This window comes from Eulemur rufifrons, chromosome 2 (assembly GCF_041146395.1).
Source record: "Eulemur rufifrons isolate Redbay chromosome 2, OSU_ERuf_1, whole genome shotgun sequence".
In the NCBI taxonomy this organism is placed as follows: domain Eukaryota; kingdom Metazoa; phylum Chordata; class Mammalia; order Primates; family Lemuridae; genus Eulemur; species Eulemur rufifrons.
Genome location: NC_090984.1, coordinates 78,899,088 through 78,919,221, shown reverse-complemented (window position 1 = coordinate 78,919,221; position 20,134 = coordinate 78,899,088). Strand labels below are relative to the sequence as shown.

The 20,134-nt window shown below is 33.5% G+C and overlaps 1 protein-coding gene across 2 annotated transcripts in view; it reads left to right on the top strand.

Moving 5' to 3' along the window:
- The window catches only part of MDGA2 (MAM domain containing glycosylphosphatidylinositol anchor 2), a 767,088-nt gene that overhangs the window by 673,099 nt on the left and 73,855 nt on the right, over window positions 1-20,134 (top strand). The gene's annotated exons all lie outside the window — the stretch shown is intronic.

Here is a 20,134-nt window from a genome sequence, read left to right as displayed (position 1 = left end):
ACATTAATATATTTTTTTCCTTCTGCAGTTCTAAAATCACATGAACAGACACCTGCTCTGGTTTTCTTAATAGTGGAAGGAATGAAGGGTTTGTTTTTTTTCTTATTTATTTGCTTATTTATTTATTTACTATCTGTCACCATACAGGGACTTTCCATTTTGCCTATGGCTTTCCATGTGTTCACAAATATTCCAAGGAAAAACAATATAGTCATATCGGATGTATAATAAGATAGAGATAATTATTGATAATTTTGACACTATTATCTTTCAGATAATTTCTCTTTATTCTTACATACTTATTTAAATTATAATTTAAATATATTAAATTATTTTATAATCCATATGCTAAAGTGTTATTTTTGAGCTATGTTTTAGGCATACATTAAAAGCAAATACTCCTATTCATTGTTATTTTGTCATTGGTAAACTTACTTTTACTAGTTGAAGTATTCATGCTAATAAAAGAAGAAACTAGACATTGTGTATTATCTGAAAAGCAATCATAAAAATATTTGAAATGTTCTAAACTTAAAACTCATTTATTAATAATGCAAATTTTTAGTGATAAGTTCTTACTTGTAAGGAAACTCTCTACGAATTGACTCAAGCTATTATTGTTTCTTGAAATGTAATATTAGATACCTAACATACACTTGACTAACCAAAGAACATGAAGATGTTGTCTCTGCTGGAACTTGCCACCTCTAGGTTTCACAGTTCCTTTTATTAAGGTTCAGTTGAATTTAGGGCTTTTCTGTTTTGATTCTTAAATATACTATTGACACAAAGCCAAAAGTCCTTAGGACAATACTAATTACATGACGATCTAACTGCTAATTTTTATACCTTGGAATAATTACAAGGGAAAGAGAATGAGGTCTATTGCTCAATGGGGTAACTTAAATGGCATGGCTTACTTTCAATTCTTGCTTATATATTATTTCCCAAAGCAATACAAATCTTTTAAAGGCAAATATTTCTCACACATTAATACAAATAGAATGCCTTGCTTTCATTCATTAATCCCTCCAAACAAAAATACTCTATAAAATTAATTGCATCACTTTCTTCAGTCTCTTTGGCATATGGTGACAGTGCTTTCTGATTTTATGCTACAAAGTTTAGGTCCATGCTGCCTCTGCATGATTTTCATTTGCTCCCTATCATGTGATCCAAATTCTGTTTTTTGAAAGAGAAGCTGAGACCAGATAAAAGATGAAGCTCCATTTTTTCATTCCAGATCCATGGGGTGAAGCAAGTAGATCTTGATTTTGATAGCTATGAAAAGGAATAAACCTGTTTGGGTTGCCTCCTAAAGGAGAGGAAATAGTAATGCATTGATTTGTTTCCAGTGTGCACTTTTCAATATTCAGGTCAACCTTATTGTTTGAAGATCTTCACATACAATGTGAAGTTTTGAAGAAAAGTAAATGAGTGCCAAATATAGGATAATCCAGGAAAATATATCAAATGGAACATTGAAAGACCAATTAGTTTACCTACTAAAATGTATCAAAATTGATATTCCTATGGATTTCCCATAATTCAAAACTCTTTGATGCTAACAAAAGATAGCCAGGGAATAGAAATATACAAAGATGCATATATTTTTATCCATAAAATAGATCTTTCAAGACAGTTCTCTTTACTTCTTCAGATCCAAATTAAGAATATTTTAAATTTTAATTTTTACACTCACTTTAACAAATTCAAGATTACTCTTTCACTTACCATGAATGTTGTATAATTACCCAAAAGTGGACCCGATCTCATTGCACACCAAAATATGCAGAATTGAACTAAAAAGGCAAGGACATCTATACTTATATTATCTCCCAAGAAAGTTAAAAAGCTCATTCATCTTTTCTCTTTTTTATTGTGTATGTGATATGTGAGAGAGTATGGGGATGAGAAAATGTGGTTTTGTTTATTGAGACATCAGAAGGGTTGTGAGAATATTTTTCTGGTAGGAAAAAGAAGGAAGTAAGCAAAGGTATTTTGGAAACAGTGACCAGCTTAGCTTGTAGTTCACTGTACATTTTAGAGGATATTAACTGCATTGCTACAAAATACAGTGTTTTTGCATATATTTTGTTTACTAATCTTATTATGGTGAAGTTATAGCAGTTTTCTGTGGTTTAAGTAAGCTTCATGAGCTATGGTAGGAACCCCAATACCACTTATGTTCTTCTACAGGGGAATTTTTACAAGTTCTGAAGGTTAATGTGGCATATTGGTTTATTAGAATAAGCCCATTTGTATATATGAAATTCCAGGTACTTATCTATATGTATTTATATATCAATATGTACATATAAATATTTATATTTTAATAGATAGTTCTGTACTATTAGAGCAGATAATTTAACTGGAATATGTTTCACATTATCTCAGGTTCAAAATTATTCAACATTTACCTTTTGAAAAACTATTTTTAAATACTTCAAGACATCTAGGTTCATTCTTCCATGACATGACTGAATATCATCCTATGTTATATTCCAGCACATAGCTTGATCCAGAAAAGAATCCCAGTAAATCTAAAGTGATTAAATAGATTGAGAATGACCAAAAGAGTTAATGATTGATTGAGTGAAAGAAAACTTGCTGAAAATTATTTTTTAAACTGGGATGAAAGGTGACTACAGAGAGGGTGAAAGTATGGTTTAAGTTGAAAATGAATAATATATCTTGTAGTAGATTAACTGATGTCCCCCCAAAAAGATATGTCTATGTTCTAATCTCTGGAACCTGTGAATATTTCCTTGTATGGCAACAGATGGGATTAAGGTAGGGATTTTGAGAGGAGCTTATCCTCGATCATATAGGTGGGCCCTAAATGCAATAACATGTATCTTTATCAAAGAGAGGCAGGAGTTTTGAGAGAAAAGAGGAGGAGGGAATATGAGTATGTAGGTATGTATTCACAAGCCAAAGAACACCCGGAGCCACCAAAAGCTGTAAGAGACAAGGAATATACTCTCTTCTAGAGCCTCTGTAGGAAGTAGGTTCCTGCTAAGGCCTTGGTTTCAAACATCTGACTTCCAGAACTGTGAAAAAAAACTTTTTTTTTTTTTTTAAGCCACTGAGTTTGTGGCAATTTGTTATGTCAGTCTTAGATAACTAATACATATTACAACTCACTATTTCAAAGAACCCCTCTCTTTAAAATGCGAGTTGAATAGAACTGTGTTGCCAGCTGTCCTCAGCTTTGTCACCCTAAGAAGGCTAGACCCCTGAGCTTTGGGTGTACAACTTCTCAAAACTCAGCACAGCTGTAAGGAGGGGTTGCTTTTGCCTCCTCAGGAGGTAATTGGAACAAGCGTGTAACTGCAAGAGGTAGTCAGTAAGGAAAAGCAACCTGGGAAGTGTCATAGGCCACCTGTCTCAGAAGTCTGCATTGGTTTAAGCTATACATTAGCAAAGACCCCAAGGGATGCGTCAACCTTGAGATGTTTATGCCCATTATACAATATAGTGAAGACAAGGTATTTCCAATAGTTTGATTATGCAGGAGACCAGATGAGAAAATCTTTTGGCAGTACTAGAGATTAAGAAAGATGCACTTTTACTCTTTTTTGAACATGAATAACCAAATCATTTTCAGTAAAATGCAGCATTTATTTATAAAGCTTAAAATTATCTATGCCTTTCAAATTGTTCTGATGCTTCTAAGTATTTAGCAATCAGGATGTTAGTTCTAAGTTATTCTAATTGTGTTCCCACTAACCAATATTTTCTTCATATTTCTTTCCTTTAACATACTTTTCTCTGATGAGATATTTCTATTGGAATGTTTATGAGTATCAGGAGATTAAGATTTATTAACAAGTTGGGTAAGGAAATGAATAATATGAAAAAAGGAGAATTTTTCTATTTAGCTTTTTGACTAGTTGCTTAAATAAAATGTGAAAACCATCATAAAAATATAAGCATAGGCATTTATTAAACTAGGTTTTAGGTCAAAGAACATAAGAGAAAAATAAAATAGTAATCAATGTTCCCTTTATAGAAATAAAAGCAGAATGCCCTAACTTCCAGAAACTACATGTACAGAGTTATATATATCTCGACTTGTAAAACATTTAAGAGTTTCATTAATAGAGACATTTTTAGATTATTTCAAATAAAAAATATTAAAGGAGTGATGTCTTTTTCAAAAAGTAATAACAGATATATATTCTATAAAACTTTATATTGCATAACCATAAATTATAATTAGGTAGAAAATAACCAATAGGTACTGTCTCTCAACTGATAAAATTTTTATAATCAGGAAAGTATTTAATAACTATTTACTGTGTACCTACTAAGTATCAGGTACTAGATTAGATATAAGAAATCAAATAACAAATACTCTCTTTCAAAAATCTTACCAGTTTTGTATTTGTGTAGTGTCTTGAAACAATAATTTTATTTTTATTCCTATTGCCCTTATTAAGCCTAATATTCTCTTCTGGTATGATTTTATCTGATCCCAAAACTTTTAACTTCTTTCTCTTTCAGTCCATTTTCTATATTGCTGGGCTTTCTTTTCTTAGAAGATATATCTTGCTCTTAAGGAAGACATGTTGATGCTCTTCATGGCCTATTGGATGATGTGCAAATTCTTCATTGTCATAATCCATCAAACTGTTCATAAATTTCTCAAAGAAAATATATAGCATCATTTTTCCCTCAATTTTACCAGTTACTCCAAAGTCTGTTCAAATTAGACTATGCTGCCTTCCACTAAATCATTACACATTTCCAAGAGTCTGCCTTTGTTCCCATGTTACTTTATTCTGAAATCCTATCCCTTTGTGTATTCCTCTTCTAGAGTTATTGTGACTTTTGTGCATGACTTTACCAGGGGTATGTTTATCTTTGTTCTTTACCCAAATAAAGAGGTGCAGGCTGTGATATTATATTATGATTCACAAGTTAATTATATATGTTAATATTTACAGAGCAGCTGAAAGTGTCAGTAAACTCCAAGTCACCACAATTTAAACAGGATTGAAAATTATTTCACTCAGGTTAAATCCTTGATATATCATTTCAGAAAGTAGCAGAATGGCTCTGTTCCACAAAGTCCTCAGGAATTCAGGCTTCTTCCATCTTATTGCTCAACTGTCATCAATAAATGGCCCAGCTACTTAAATTCAGCTATTACTTCTACATTTCAGCCAAAAGTAAAAACTAACTCCTTTTTTGAGAACACTTCCCAATAATTTTAGACACCCTTTCTGCTTGCATCTCATTGGAAATAATCATATTACTTCACCTGCAATAAAAGCTGTGAATATAGATTTTATTTTAAGAAGATTAAATCACATGTTTAATATGTATACACACATATACATATAAAAGTTACCTTTATTGAAAATATTACAATGAAATTAAAATGAGATTATCAAGGGATATCCTGGATCTCCGGTTTTATCTCTGTAAACTTCACACTATTACTCTTAGTCGTACCCCCTTTTCAGGAACCACAAACATTTAGAGTCTTAGAATAATTTTAAAAAGATAAGAGGTTTAATGATAGATCTTAAGAGATCTTATTGCTAAGCACAGTGGGATTGAGGGTACTATGTTGGTTACTTATTTCTACATAACAAATGACTACAACCTTAACAGCTTTAAACAACACGCATTTATTATCTCACAGTTTCTGAATGTCATTATTCAAATCATGGTTTAGCTAGATCATCTGTTCCTCATAAGACGGCAGTCAGAGTATTGGCTGGGGTATGTTCTTATCTAGAGGCTCAACTGGGGAAAGAATCCCTTACAAGCTTATTCAAGTTATTGGAAGAATTAATTCCTTGTGGTTGTGTGATAGAGGGCCTTGAAATTTGCTGGCTATTGGCTGGAGACTACATTTAGGTCCTGGAATATGTCTGCAGGTCCTAGAAGCCACCTGTAATTCTGTGTCATATGGGCTTCTCAAAGATGGCTGGCTAATTATTTCATCAAGCTCATAAGAATAATCTTAATCTTCAGTCTGCTAAAATGGAACCGTAGATAACATAACACAATCATGGAAGTGACATCCCATCACTTTTGCCAGATTCTGTTAGAAATAAGTCAGTTTTTTCCTTACACTCAATGGTGGGTATTGCACAATGACATAAAAACCAGGAGCTAGGCTTCAGTGTCACCTTAGGGACTGCCTGCTACAATTACCAATATTTCCTATGACTAGGAGTACTATATAGTCTACATATGAGTAAAACTGCTATATCTATTGAAATACTTAACTAAAGAAATTCTTCATAGTTTAATTCCTTTCCATAATCATAGATGGCAGATAGGGTTTTACCAAGTAAAATATTTCCTATGACTGTTACTCTTACCTCTAACTGAAAATGTTTGTGCTAAGATTGTGCATTCTATATTTCTTTTTTAGCATGTTATAATATTCAGAATGAAATATTGGAACTATTATTTTCTCAATATTAAGTTTCATCAAATCAAACACATAACCAAAATTAGATAGACCCCAGAGATCAAATAAGTTCAAGTTAAGATATTTTTATGAAAGAGAGTACATGGTATCACCTAGTGAATGCAAAGCAATTCAGAAAGACATATAGAAATGATTAATACTTAAGGTGATGGATATAGCCTGACTTGGTCATTACACATTCTTTGCATGTAAAAATCACTCACATATAACCCATAAATATGTAAAATATTATCTATCTTCCATATAGTTTTTTTTATTATCTATTTCATTTAGTTCTGCTGTGATCTTTGTTATCTCTTTTCTTCTGGTGGGTTTGGGATTGATTTGCTCAACTCTTTCCAGTTCTTTGAGGCAATTCATTAGATTATTGATTTGTGGTCTTTCTGTCTTTTGGATGTAGGCATTTATGGATATAAATTTTCCTCTCAGGAGTACTTTAGCTGTGTCCCACAGATTTCGATAACTTATGTCTCCTCTATCATTTAGTTCAAAGAATCTTTTGATTCCCATCTTAATTTCCTCCTTAACCAAATAATCATTCAGCAGAAGGTTGCTTAGTTTCCATGACCTTGTGTGGAGATAAGAGGATCTGTTGGAGGTGATTTCTAATTTTTTTCCACTGTGTTCTGAAAAGATGCATGGTATAATTTCTGTTTTTTGTTGTTGTTATTAATTTGTTGAGACATGTTTTGTGGCCTAGAATATGGTCAGTCTTAGAGAATGTCCCATGAGCTGATGAGAAAAATATATATTCAGTGGTTTTGGGGTAGAATGTTCTATAAATGTTTCTCAGGCCCATTTTTTCTAGAGTTCTGTTTAAGTTTATTGTTTCTTCATTTATTTTCTGTTTGGAGGATCTGTCCTGTGATGTCACAGGGGTGTTGAAGAGCTCGGCTATTACGGTGCTGCTGTTTCTCATTTTGCTTAGATCAAGTAGGATTTGCTTTAGGAATCTGGGTGCACCTCAGTTAGGTGCATAAATATTTAGAATTGTTATGCCTCCTTGTTGAATTGTATCCTTCACCATTATATAGTGACCGTCTTTGTCTTTCATTACTTTTGTTGATTTGAAGACTAAGTTATCTGAAATCAAAACTGTTACGCCAGATCTTTTTTGGTTTCCATATGCATGGAAAATTGTTCTCCATCCTGTCTCCTTGAGTCTGAATGCATCCTTGTAGGTTAGATGTGTTTCCTGAAGACAGTAGATACTTGGCTTATGTATATTTACCCATTCGGCCAGCCTATGTCTCTTTAGTGGGCAGTTCAAGCCATTCATATTTATTGAAAGAATTGATAAGTGAGGCAGATTTCTGTTCATCCTATTCAGCAGAACTTTGTTACTTTGTTTTCTCTCCTGAGCCATTGTGGTATCTAGCCTTTGACCTTTAGCTTATGGATGATTTTACAATGGTGAGTGTCTATTGTCCTGATCCATGTATAGCACTGTTCTGAGTACTTCCTGGAGGGCAGGTCTTGTCTTGATGAGTTCCCTCAGTCTGTGCTTGTCTGAAAACTATATGGAAGATTAATAAAACAAAAAGATTCTTCTTTGAAAAAATAAACAAAACTGACATGCCTCATGCTAGATTAACTGAAGCAGAAAAGAAAGGACTCTAATAAGCTCAATCAGGAATGACAAAGGAGAAATTACAACTGATACCATGGAAATACAAAATATCATCTATTAATACTATAAAAATCTCTATGCACATACACTTGAAAACATGAAGGAAATGGACAAATTCCTAGAAACACACAGCTTCCCTAGGCTTAATCAGGAAGAAATAGAATTTCCTGAACAAACCAATATCAAGTACCAAAATTGAAGCAGCAATAAAAAACCTTCCTAAAAAGAAAAGTCCCAGATCAGATGGTTTCACACTGAAATTTTACCAGTCCTATAAAGAACCAGTGCCTATCCTGCAGAAATTATTCCACAATATTGAGAAGGAAGGAATCCTCTCCAACACGTTCTATGAGGCCAAAATCACCCAGATACCAAAACCAGGAATGTACTCAACTAAAAAACAAAACTATGGACCAATATCCCTTATGAATATAGATGCAAAAATTCTCAATAAAATCCTAGCAAGCTGAATTCAGGTGCTTATCAAGAAAATAATTCATCACAACCAAGTGGGCTTCATCCCAGAGATGCAGGGATGGTTATACATGCACAAATCTATACATGTAAATCAATACATAAATAGAGTGGTGGCTCACGCCTGTAATCCTAGCACTCTGGGAGGCCGAGGCGGGTGGATCGCTCGAGGTCAGGAGTTCGAGACCAGCCTGAGCAAGAGCGAGACCCCGTCTCTACTAAAAATAGAAAGAAATTATATGGACAACTAAAATATATATATACAAAAAATTAGCCGGGCATGGTGGCGCATGCCTGTAGTCCCAGCTACTCGGGAGGCTGAGGCAGTAGGATCGCTTAAGCCCAGGAGTTTGAGGTTGCTGTGAGCTAGACTGACGCCACGGCACTCACTCTAGCCCGGGCAACAAAGTGAGACTCTGTCTCAAAAAAAAAAAAAAAAAAAAAAAAAAAAAAAAAATACATAAATAGAAATAAAAACAAGAATCATATGAGCCTCTCAATAGATGCAGAAAAAGCATTCGACAAAATTCAGTGCCCTTTTATGATAAGAATACTTAACCAAATAGGCATACATGGGACTTACCTAAAAATGATAAATGTCATATATGACAAACCCACAGCCAACATCATAATGAACGAGGAAAAACTGAACCTTTATCTTTGCCTATGGAGTACAAGCAAGGGCCTAGATTATCTTCATTATGATAGGTAATACTAGACAAGGCATTTAGAGGTCTCATAGGAATAAAAGATGCAAAATCAGGAGCAAAACTATTATGGAAAAAAGAAGACAATGAAATAATCTATTCCACATTAGGTAGGAGTAATAAGAAACAGACAATAAGATTTTAAATACACAAAATTTGATCTTCAAGGAAACAGAAATGATATAAGAAATATAAAGAAGAAAAAAATAGCAGTGAAGAAAAACAATTGGTGATAATTGGTATAAAAATATAATTGGTAAAATAAATAACTAATTTACTAGATTAAATCTACAGTACAGACATAGCCCAGGAATGAGTAAGTAGGCTGTAAGGTCTGGGTGAGGAACTCTACTAGGAGAGGACACAAATATGAATTGAAATTTTAAGAGATGTGGAGGACAAAATCAAAAGTATACATATCTGCCTACTAGAAAGCTCAGAAGGAAAGAAAAGATCAAGTGGAGAAATAAAGCTAAATATAAAAGTAACTAATTTCTTTTGAATTAGAAAGAAAAAAAAAGATAGGCTTCGGAGTGAAAAGGCTCATGAAGTGACAACAACAATAGATTAGGGGGAAAAGGTCATCTGCTATATGCTCTAATAAATTTTAATAAAATTTAGGAACATTAAGGAAGAAAAATATTCAAAAAGCTTCTCTAATGATAAAGCAGGTCATTTATATGGGATTTAGGATTATATTGACAACAAATTTCCTACTACTTGACATGCAGAAAGATAATGGAGTAATGTGTTCAAAATTTAAAAAGAAAAGTATCTTGAAAAAGAAATCTGCCTGCAGACAAATGTACATTTAATCATGAAGACACAACAAAAAAATTCTCTATTTCAAAAGTTGATTTCACAAAGAATATTTTAAAAAGAATTTTTGGTATTAAAATCCAGCAAGAAAGGAATGAATTCAAAAGAAAAGAATGAGATGTGGGAAAGAAGGAAAGATGAGTAAAAATTTAAGTTTATTGTTTTGTACACAAGTAATATTTAAAATATTAATATATTCATAATAATTAAGTAATAAAGCTTCAGTTAATGCCAATATGGCATAGGGGGACAGATCATCTGTGGTCCTTCCTGTGACCTGTAGGTCATGGTAGGGAGTCTTCGACAGTAAAAGTCAGCACTTCACGCTACTGCCCTTGATTTTCCCCGGCCTGTAGTATGAGGTGGTTGGGAGAGTTTAGGGGGAAAAGGGAAAACTCTAGTTCTGGAAAAGTCTTCTCTGAAGGTGTTTGCTTGACTAGCTCTATCTTGTTCTTCAGGTCTCTCTTTTTTTTTTCTTTTTTAGAGATTACCTCTTCAGAATATTATCAAACTCAGAAATAATATTCCTGCTTGTTGAATGTCTCCACATTATAATGCGTGTTCCATAGGAGCAAACACCAGTCATTTGTTGAATGAATATTTCAGGCCATTAAGATGTCTCTTAGCCACTCAGCTATGTCTTGTTTCAGCTTGTTAGCTTTTCATTTACTGCTATATCAGTAACACAATTCCAATGCAATATCAGTTCACAGGCAAATGCATTAATTCATTTAGAAGTATGGAAACCTTTTAAAAGGTAATCTTCTTTGTGTGCACATTAATAGATTATTTTCAGTAAGTAAACAAGGGCGAATGTACCATATTTAAATATTTACTAGAAAAATTGGTGGTACAGGTATAAAAAGACAATAAGATTATATTATATTGAGCTCAGAGCCTAGAACCTCCCCCCAGCACCCATAGGAGTTCCTCGTGCATACTATACTACTAATAAATACTTGTTGAATGAAAAAATTAGGGAGACAATGAATGAAACTATTGGAAAGAAAGAAAATTTAGAAGTTTCAATCCCATGCCTAAATTTTCATTCAAATTAAATTTAAAACATTGTTTTAAAGTTTTTAGCCTACTTTTTGACTCAGTTTACCTGTATCATAGCATATTATTTGTTGTTTTTTTATTTATACTAATTTTTTTTACTTCTAATTCAAACAGCATCATATACTTAACCACATATGTTAATCATGTCTTTGAAATACATGCATTGTGCAACTCATGTCTTCCTTAAAATCTTTTGAATGTTGTGATATAGCATTGCTAAAATCTTCAAATTTATCTGGGAAATACTAAAAGGACTAACCTTTCTATTATTATAAACAACCAGAAAATTGGATAAATTATATGAGGTTACAGTTTCCAGGAATTAAAATAAACAGGACAAGACTGAAACTCATAAAGTGAGCCCCATTATCAGTCTGTCTCCCTGTCTGGGAGCATTTGCCATATACAAGCATAGTAAGCTGGAGTCCAAGCAGAACATGGATTTTCAGCTGAGTTGAGGAAATATGTAATAACATTTGAGGCAGCAAAAGGGTCTATCTGCGGGACGGAGCACAGTAGAGGAAAGAGCTATACAGAGAAGGGTTATAGGCGTTTATATGTATCCCATACCTAGAAATTAGGCTGCACAAGAACAAGATGAAACTACTTGAGGTTTACTGTTTTCTGCTCTATGAGGTTGAAAACAGAAAAGTGATAATAGCGTTCCAGTAGTGATGAAGGAAGCTAGGATGTCAGCTCAGCAGGATAGGATATACCTCCTTAAAATTCTAAACATCCTGGTGAGACACCAAAATGATTAAGCTGTAGAAATAAGAACCATGCTTGAGAGTGAAGGCACTTCCTAACAAAGACTGGCACCAAACTCTGATAAAATCATGGGGAGGCGGAATTTGGAGGTTGAGTCTCACCAAGTTAGAAGAGCTTGGGAAACACCCTTGAATTTGTCACCCTAATAAAATGTAAAAAGCTAGCATACAAAAGTATAAGGTAGGCAGCAAGTAAGGCAATTGCTTATTGGAATAAAATTCAACACTCTTTAGAGGATAAAAGAGAACATAGTCCAGTTATCTATAGCATAGTCCAGTCCATATTATTCATGATGTTCATTAAACAATAAAAAAAATTACCTGGCATGCAATGAAAATAGAAAAATTTTACCCATAGTCAAAAATAACAGTATTTTATTAAAAGCTAACATTCAGATAGCCCAAATATTAAATATAGCAAAAACTTTAAAGTAGCTATTATAAATATTTTCAAGGTATTAAGGGAAAATATATTTAAAAATTAAAGAAAAATGCAGAATTTATGAGCAAAAGGCTAAGAAATTTCAGGAGACAAAAAAACCTCTAAAAAGGAACCAAATGCAAATTCTATAGCTAAAACTATAGAATAATTGAAATGAAATACTCCTTGGATGCGTTTAACAGCATATTAGAAAAGGCAGAAGGATTAGCAAAATTAAAGATAAATTGAAGGAGCTGATACAATCTGACAGATAAAATAAGATGGAAGAATAATAAAAAAAGAAAGCTAAGAGCCTGGGAGATAAAATAAAATGGTCTAAAACAAGTACAATCGAAATTCTAAAAGAATGGAGTGAGAATGGTGCAAAAAAAAAGTATATTTAGAAAAAACAGCTGAATTTTTTCCCAAATTTATGAATCACTTAAACCTACATATCCAAACATATCATGCTACATAAAGCAAGAAAAATACAAAGAAAATCACATGTAGATATACCATAATCTAATTGTGGAAAATCAAAGAAAAGAGAAAATTTTCAAAGCAGCTAGAATAAAAACGATTTTCTGATGATATATATAACAATTACCTTATTAAAAACAATGCAGACTAGAAAACAATGGAATGCTTTTAAATCTTTAAATATATTTTAAAAATACTGTCAATTCATAATTTTATATCTAATAAAACAAACTTTAAAAATTAGGAAATAAATATATTTTTCTGAAAAATAAAAGCTAGGGAATTGGTAGTCTGCAAAACTGAACCACAAAATATGTAATCTTTATACTGAAGGGAAAGGTTTATCAATGGAAACCAGAATCTTTAAAAAGAGATAAAGAAGATCAGATATAGTAAATAGGTGGGTAAAGACAAAAAAAGACTATCTTCCTTTTTTCTTGCAATTTCCCTAATAAACATCTGTATAAACAATAGTCAGCAAATTGCAGCCTGCAGCCAGCCAACTGTTTTGTAAATGAAACTCAACTGGAACACAGCCTGCCCCATTTGTTTATTGGCTGTGGCTGCTTTCATGGTACAACAGCAGAGGTGAGTAGTTGCAACAGCAACCATATGGCTGAAGCCTACAATATTTACTATCTGCCCCTTTATGATAAGGTCTGCCAATCAATCCCTGGTTTGAAGAAAAAACAATAACATTATAAATTCAAGTTTATAACATATTAGAACTAAAATAAGACAAAAATAGCACAAGTGATGGGGTTAACTTGAATTATACCATGGTAAATGTATTACATTTGTGAAGTGGGAAGTGAGAAGTGAATAGGAACCTCAGAGAAGCATGAACTATGAAATGTGATATATTAAGAAGTACAATATTGACTCTAAATAGAATCAGTAAGCTAAAGTTGCATAGTTTAAGCCATACCAAAAAAAAAAAAATTTTGTTCTTTTTTAAGTAGTTCATCAAAGGCACTAAAATTTATTCGAATTTACTCAAAATACCACAGGAAAAGAGCAACAAATGAATGCAATGTTGGAAGAGCAAAGAAAACAAAGAGCAAGATGGTAGACTTTAACTCAGTTATCCAATAATTACATTAAACATAAGAGAATTTGACATTCTAGTTAACTGTCACAAATGGTGGGACTGGATTTTTAAAAAAAGAGCAAGCTAGCTACAAGATACATACTGCTGTCTACCAGAAACACATTTTAAATACAAAGACATGAAGAAGCTGAAAGGAAATGGGAGAATACATAACATGCAAAGAGCAGACAAAAGAAAGCTGACACGGCTATATTATCATCCACAAAAGTAGACTTCAATGATTATTCATATAAGAGTTAAAGAAAGGCAATAATAAAGTTAGATAGATAATGAGAGATTCTGGGTCTCCTAGGGATGAAAGTGGATGTTGTTGCCCCTGTCTTGGTCCTGTCCAAGCCTAATTCTCTATACCTGAGGGAGGAGGGAATACTCTATAAATCTGCCAATCAGAACTTGGCGCACCAGCTGCAAAAGAATGCAGAGGACTCTCTAGTCCACAGGCCAAGCAGCATGGGCACCATAGTGTCCGGAAAGTGACCTAGAACCCACATGCGTAGTTAAGGCTCAAGTCAAGTGACTTCCAACTGTCCAATCGAAGTGGTTCCATGGTGACCTCTGAACCACGAGGTAGGTCCCTATCCTGGCACCCTAAAATACCACACAGACCATAGCCAATCTCTCTCTTTGCCCTTTCTTTTGCTTGTCCTGCTGCGACAATGGGTCCGGTCATCATCTGTGGCATTATGTACCATTCTCTGTAAACCTAAATCTTGCTCTTGCACTATAATCCTATCTTTCTCTCCTCAATAAACCTCATTTTCATGCTTGCCTAACTTTGGCATGTCTAGTCTTTCTTCAGCCATGAGTGCACCAGGAACTGACAGTTTCAGACTGAAACCTAACAATAATACAAGAGGAATTTATAGGAAAGTCATAACTTTTAAATATGTGTATACCTGATAATAGAATTTCAAAATTCATAAATTTAAAAAACTATCAGGAGAAATTATAGTTGAATATTTTAATACCATATATCAATAATTGATAGAATATATAGACAGAAAATTACCAATATTTTAGAAGATTTAAGCTATAATATCAAGTAAATTAAAATAATTGATATTTATAGGTCATTATGTCCAAAGTTATAAACTATACATTATTTTAAATGAACATGGAATTCTCACCAAAGTTGATAATATACTGATTAAACAGTTTCCTTCTAAGACTGAGAGCAAGACAAAAATACTATCACCAGTCATAAATACTATACTTATCATAGCCAAAATACTCAGAAAGTAATTAAAGTGAATACAAATTAGAAAGGAAGAGTAAAACTTTCTATTCATAGGTCATATGGTTGTTTTTGTAAAAAAATCCTAAGGAAACTACAGGAAAATCTACTTAAATTAATAAAGCAACTTAGCAATGGTATAGTATAAAAATTAGTATGAAAAATCATATTTGTTTAGTAGCTATGACAATTTGCAATTGAAATATTAATAAAAAACCTATTTCCAATGACATCAAAATATGAATAAATTTAATAAAATATATGCAAGACATACACTGAAAAATACAAAATATTGCTGAGGAAAATTAAATAAAACCTAGATAAATGGAGAAATATACAATGTTCATACATTAGAAGAATCAATATTGCTTTGATGTTTATTCTTTTCAAATTCATACTCAGTTTCGATGTAATCTTTATTAAAACTCTCAATATGTTTTTTGTTTCTTTGTTTTTATAAAAATTGAAATACTTATTCCAGATTTTTTGTGGAAATTGAGGATCCAACTATAGTTAGCTCTAGGCAGGAAAAGAAAATGAACAAAGTTGGAGGACTCATACTACCTGACTTCAAGGCTTACTGTAAAGCCACAATAACCAAAATAATAGGGTTTTTTTTTTTCATATGTGTGTAAATATGTGGGTCAATAGGAAAGAATAAAGAATCCAGAAATAGACCTCTATGGTCACATAAATGAAATTTAAACCACAATGAGATAATACCACACACATGTTATAATGGCTAAAGTTAAAAAGACTGGCAAGACCACGTGTTTATGAGGATGCAAGGTAACTGAAACTATCACACACTACTGAGGGAAACGTAAAATGAGAACACTTTTTGAAAAATAGCTTGTCAGTCTCTCATAAACTGAAACATGCACTTACCAAATGATTCTGCAATTCCATTCCTAGATAATTACCCAGCAGAAACGAACACATGTATACACAAAGACTTATTCCCAAACTTCGATATTGGCTTTATTTGTAATAGCCTCAAAATAGAAACAACCCAAATATCCATCAACAGGTGACAAATAAGCAATTTGTGATCTATTCATGAAATGGAATTTACCTCAGTCCTAAAACTGGAAAGAACTACTGACACCTGAAATGCTATGGATGGATTTCAAAAACAATATGTTGAGTGAAAAGAACCAGACTCAGAAAGTCCATACTTTATGGATTTCATTTATATGAATTTCCTGAATGTGTAAAACTAATCTTTAGTAGTAAAAAAATGGATTCTTGTTTGCTTGGGGCTGAGGAATGACGTGATTGATAACCAAGGGGCAGAAGGTAACTTTCTGCAGTGATAGCAAAGGTGGTGATTCCATAGTAACACATATTTTTCCAAACTCATCAAAATTTATACTTAAAATGTAGGGATTTTATGTATGTAAATTATAAATTAATAAAGCACTACCAAATAAATGGATGCTATTTACCAACTAAGGTAGGCTTGGGAATAAGAACTGTTTCATAATGTGAATGACATTTGTTCTATCAAATGTTATCATGTATATAATTTTTCTAATCCCTATTGTGTTAAAATAAGCAAGGTAATTTAAAAAAACATTAACTGTTCCTCAAGAATCCTTTGTTCCATTTTTCTCTCCACTAACCTTCAAAATATTTTCTTTTAGGCAGGGACACTAGTTGGTAGCAAAGGTCATATATAAAAGTTAAATCATAAAGATATGAAACAGGTTTTGGAGGATTGCCATTTTGTAAGCAGAGGCAGGGTATAATAAAGGGAAGACAGAGATATCAGCATAACAAGCAATGCTGTAAGAGTCCAAAACTGTTTCTCACAGCTTCCTCACATTGTTTTGGAGTCTGCAATAGATCTAATTTGTAGAGAATAAGAGACAGTTGGAAATCTCAATTTCACCTGAGAGAAAAGAATCTTTGTAATATTTATTGGCACCAGAGAGAATAAAACAAAGAAAATTGAATGTAGAAATGCATATATATGTATATAAATATCATATATTAAATATTTAGTAACTCTATTCTTTTCTTAAGGGCTTGTTTAGTACTTAGTACCTTTAGATTTTTCAGTGGCTACTGAGTGGTAATAAACCAATCCGTGAAATAATCAAAGAACTTTTTAAGGCTGGGTGCAGTGGCTCACACCTGTAATCCCAGCCCTTTCAGAGGCTGAGGCTGACGGACACCTTGAGATCAGGAGTTCAACACCAGCCTAAGTAAGAGTGAGACCTTGTCTCTACAAAAAAAATAGAAGAAGTAACCAAGTGTAGTGGCGCATACCTGTAGTCCCAGCTACTTGAGAGACTGAGGCAGGAGGATGGCTTGCAGTGAGCTATGAGGACGCCAGCCATGGCATGCCAGCCAGATCACAGAGTGAGACTGTGTCTCAGAAAAAAAGAAAAAAAAAAAAAGAACTTTCCAGTTCAGTGGAATTAAAGCCATCTCCCAAACCTCCCAGTGTGTTTTTAAACACCTGGCCTCTGTCCATCACCCTGAAGGGATGATTAATGGGTGAGAACGGTGCACAGTGTCTTCCAAAGGTATGCCAGAAACCAGACCTAAAGTGGTCATGAGAGAGATTCCACAGATGATAGCCCACAACCTGATCCAGCATCTTTTCTCCAGGGAGATTTTGTGATGGGGCTGTAAGTTGAGAAAGTCAAGAGAGGTTTTCTTTTTATAAATTATTTTCAGGTTTCAGATTAGAGGATATAACCAAATTCTTCTAATTTCACATCACTTAAATGATCATTACTTAAGAAATCTCCATCTGCTATCATTCTAATGAACTTTGTTGTTTTTTTAAAGAACTTGTCAAAACAACATTCCTAGGAGCCTCAGAATCTAACGCAGGCAGATACCTACTTTGCAGTCAGATCCAGACCAGTGCTTCCTAGCAATGTGATAAGAACAGTTATTTGCACTCTAATCTTTTCCTTGTTCTAAAAGTCATATCCACGGATCTTTCAGTTATTCTTAGAGAGTCACAGTGATGCAGTTTCAATAACTAGTTTCCTTTATTCACATCTAAATCCACTTTATTAACTCAAGTTATATGTTTTGGAGAAAATAAATATTCCTAGAAGATAAACAACATACCTTCTGGGCTTCTCTCCAACTCACTTGAACACCTCTTGCTCCCTGCCTAAATGATATTCATCACATTCATATTCAGCGGTGGACCACCCACATGTGCAGCACTAGCACTTGCCAAGAAGTTAATGTGGTCTATAAGTACACCATTGAACATTCAGTTCTTTCAGGCTGAGAGCTGCTGTGTCGGTTCATCCATCTGTTCCCCCTCCACACACACACCCAACCAATGGTCCTTTAAATGAGCACAAGGCTTTTAGATATTTTGGAACTATTAAGTTTTGAGGTAATATATAGCTTTAGCAAGGACTGAATACATTTATTTGCAGCTTATTGTATATTTATTATTCCTGAGTTAAATGTTTAATAAAATACTTGTGGTACTCATCCTAGAGATTTAATCGATCCTTATCTTTATAAATTCCGGAGTTGACAATACTTTCAGATAATGACAGAATATGGCGATATGGTTGGGTCCCAGGGATAAAATTGTAGTTTAAGTTTCTGTACTCACAGGGCAAAGTAAAGAAGCAGGGGTTCTTTTTCTACTAGTGCACTGGCCTATCAGGAAATCCACCAGTCTATAAAGTATCTTTGTGTGAATTGGGGGTAGGGGGAAGCTCATTTCTTTAAGTAAATGTACCTCCTATACCAGGGAACAAATGGTAGCAAGAATAGGCCAGGCACACACTTGATTGTGAGCAACCATGCAGAGCTGTATTGGATGTTAGAGTGAAAAAAAATCCTTTAAACAAACTGGGTTCAGAAGGTAGCTTTGTGACTTGTTGGGTGCTTACTATAGGGCAAGTAGCTTAAGATCTCTAATCTTGACTTTCATTTTTTTGTGAGGGCAAAATGATGAGGAAATTGCCATCTTGCAGGGGATTGTGAATATTAAAAAAGCATAATATATGCAAGTTGATTACCATGGTGACTGCCAAAGAGAGCAACTACCAGGAAAAGTGGACTTTAAACATCTTATATTTGTCTGGGAGAGATCAAGCTTCAATTGTTCTCTAAGCCTAGAAAGAACTGTTTTATCTGAGATTAAGCGTCCTCATAATGCTTTAAAATTAGAATATTTTCTGTGACCAGGTAGAACACTAGAGGATGGCTTACAATGTCATGAATAGGAAGATCCTGGTGGAAAGTATTTTATGAGAATTTTAATTGTTTTTTTATTTTTTTAAACTGACACATAATAATTGTGTATATTTATGGGGTATGTAATGATGTTTCAATACACACAATGTATAGTGATCAGAACAGGATAATTAGCATGTCTGTCATCTCAAACATTTATCATTTCTCTGTGTTGGGAACATTCAATATCCTGTCTACTAGATATTTGAAAATATATGATATATTCATGTTAGCTATAGTCATCCTACAGTGCTATGGAACAGTAGAACTTATTCCTCCTATCTAGCAGTAATTTTAAATTGCTTCCTATCCCCTCCTTCCTCCTACCCTCCCTATCCTCTAGTAACCTCTGTTCTACTCTTTACTTTTATGAGGTCAACTTTCATCCTAGATGATGTGTTCAAAATGTGAGTGTCTACTAACACTTCCATTCTTCTCCATGGAGAAGGCACCTGCTACCTGTGTCTAGTCATCCATCTGGATCCCTGTCATTACCTAAGGCATAGTACCCCCTACCATGGCATAGTTGAATAGTTGTATCAGATACCTTATGACATGATTTAAAGCCTAAAATATTTACTATCTAACTTGTTACAGAAAAGTTTCCTGAAACTTTTTTTAGAAGGTGGTCTAGTTAAGGACAACGTCAACTCAAGCATCCTTGAGGAGGAAGGAAACAAATTACAGAGTTGCTTGAGAAACATTTTCCTTCCTCATATGTAAATGCTTATGTTATATTTAT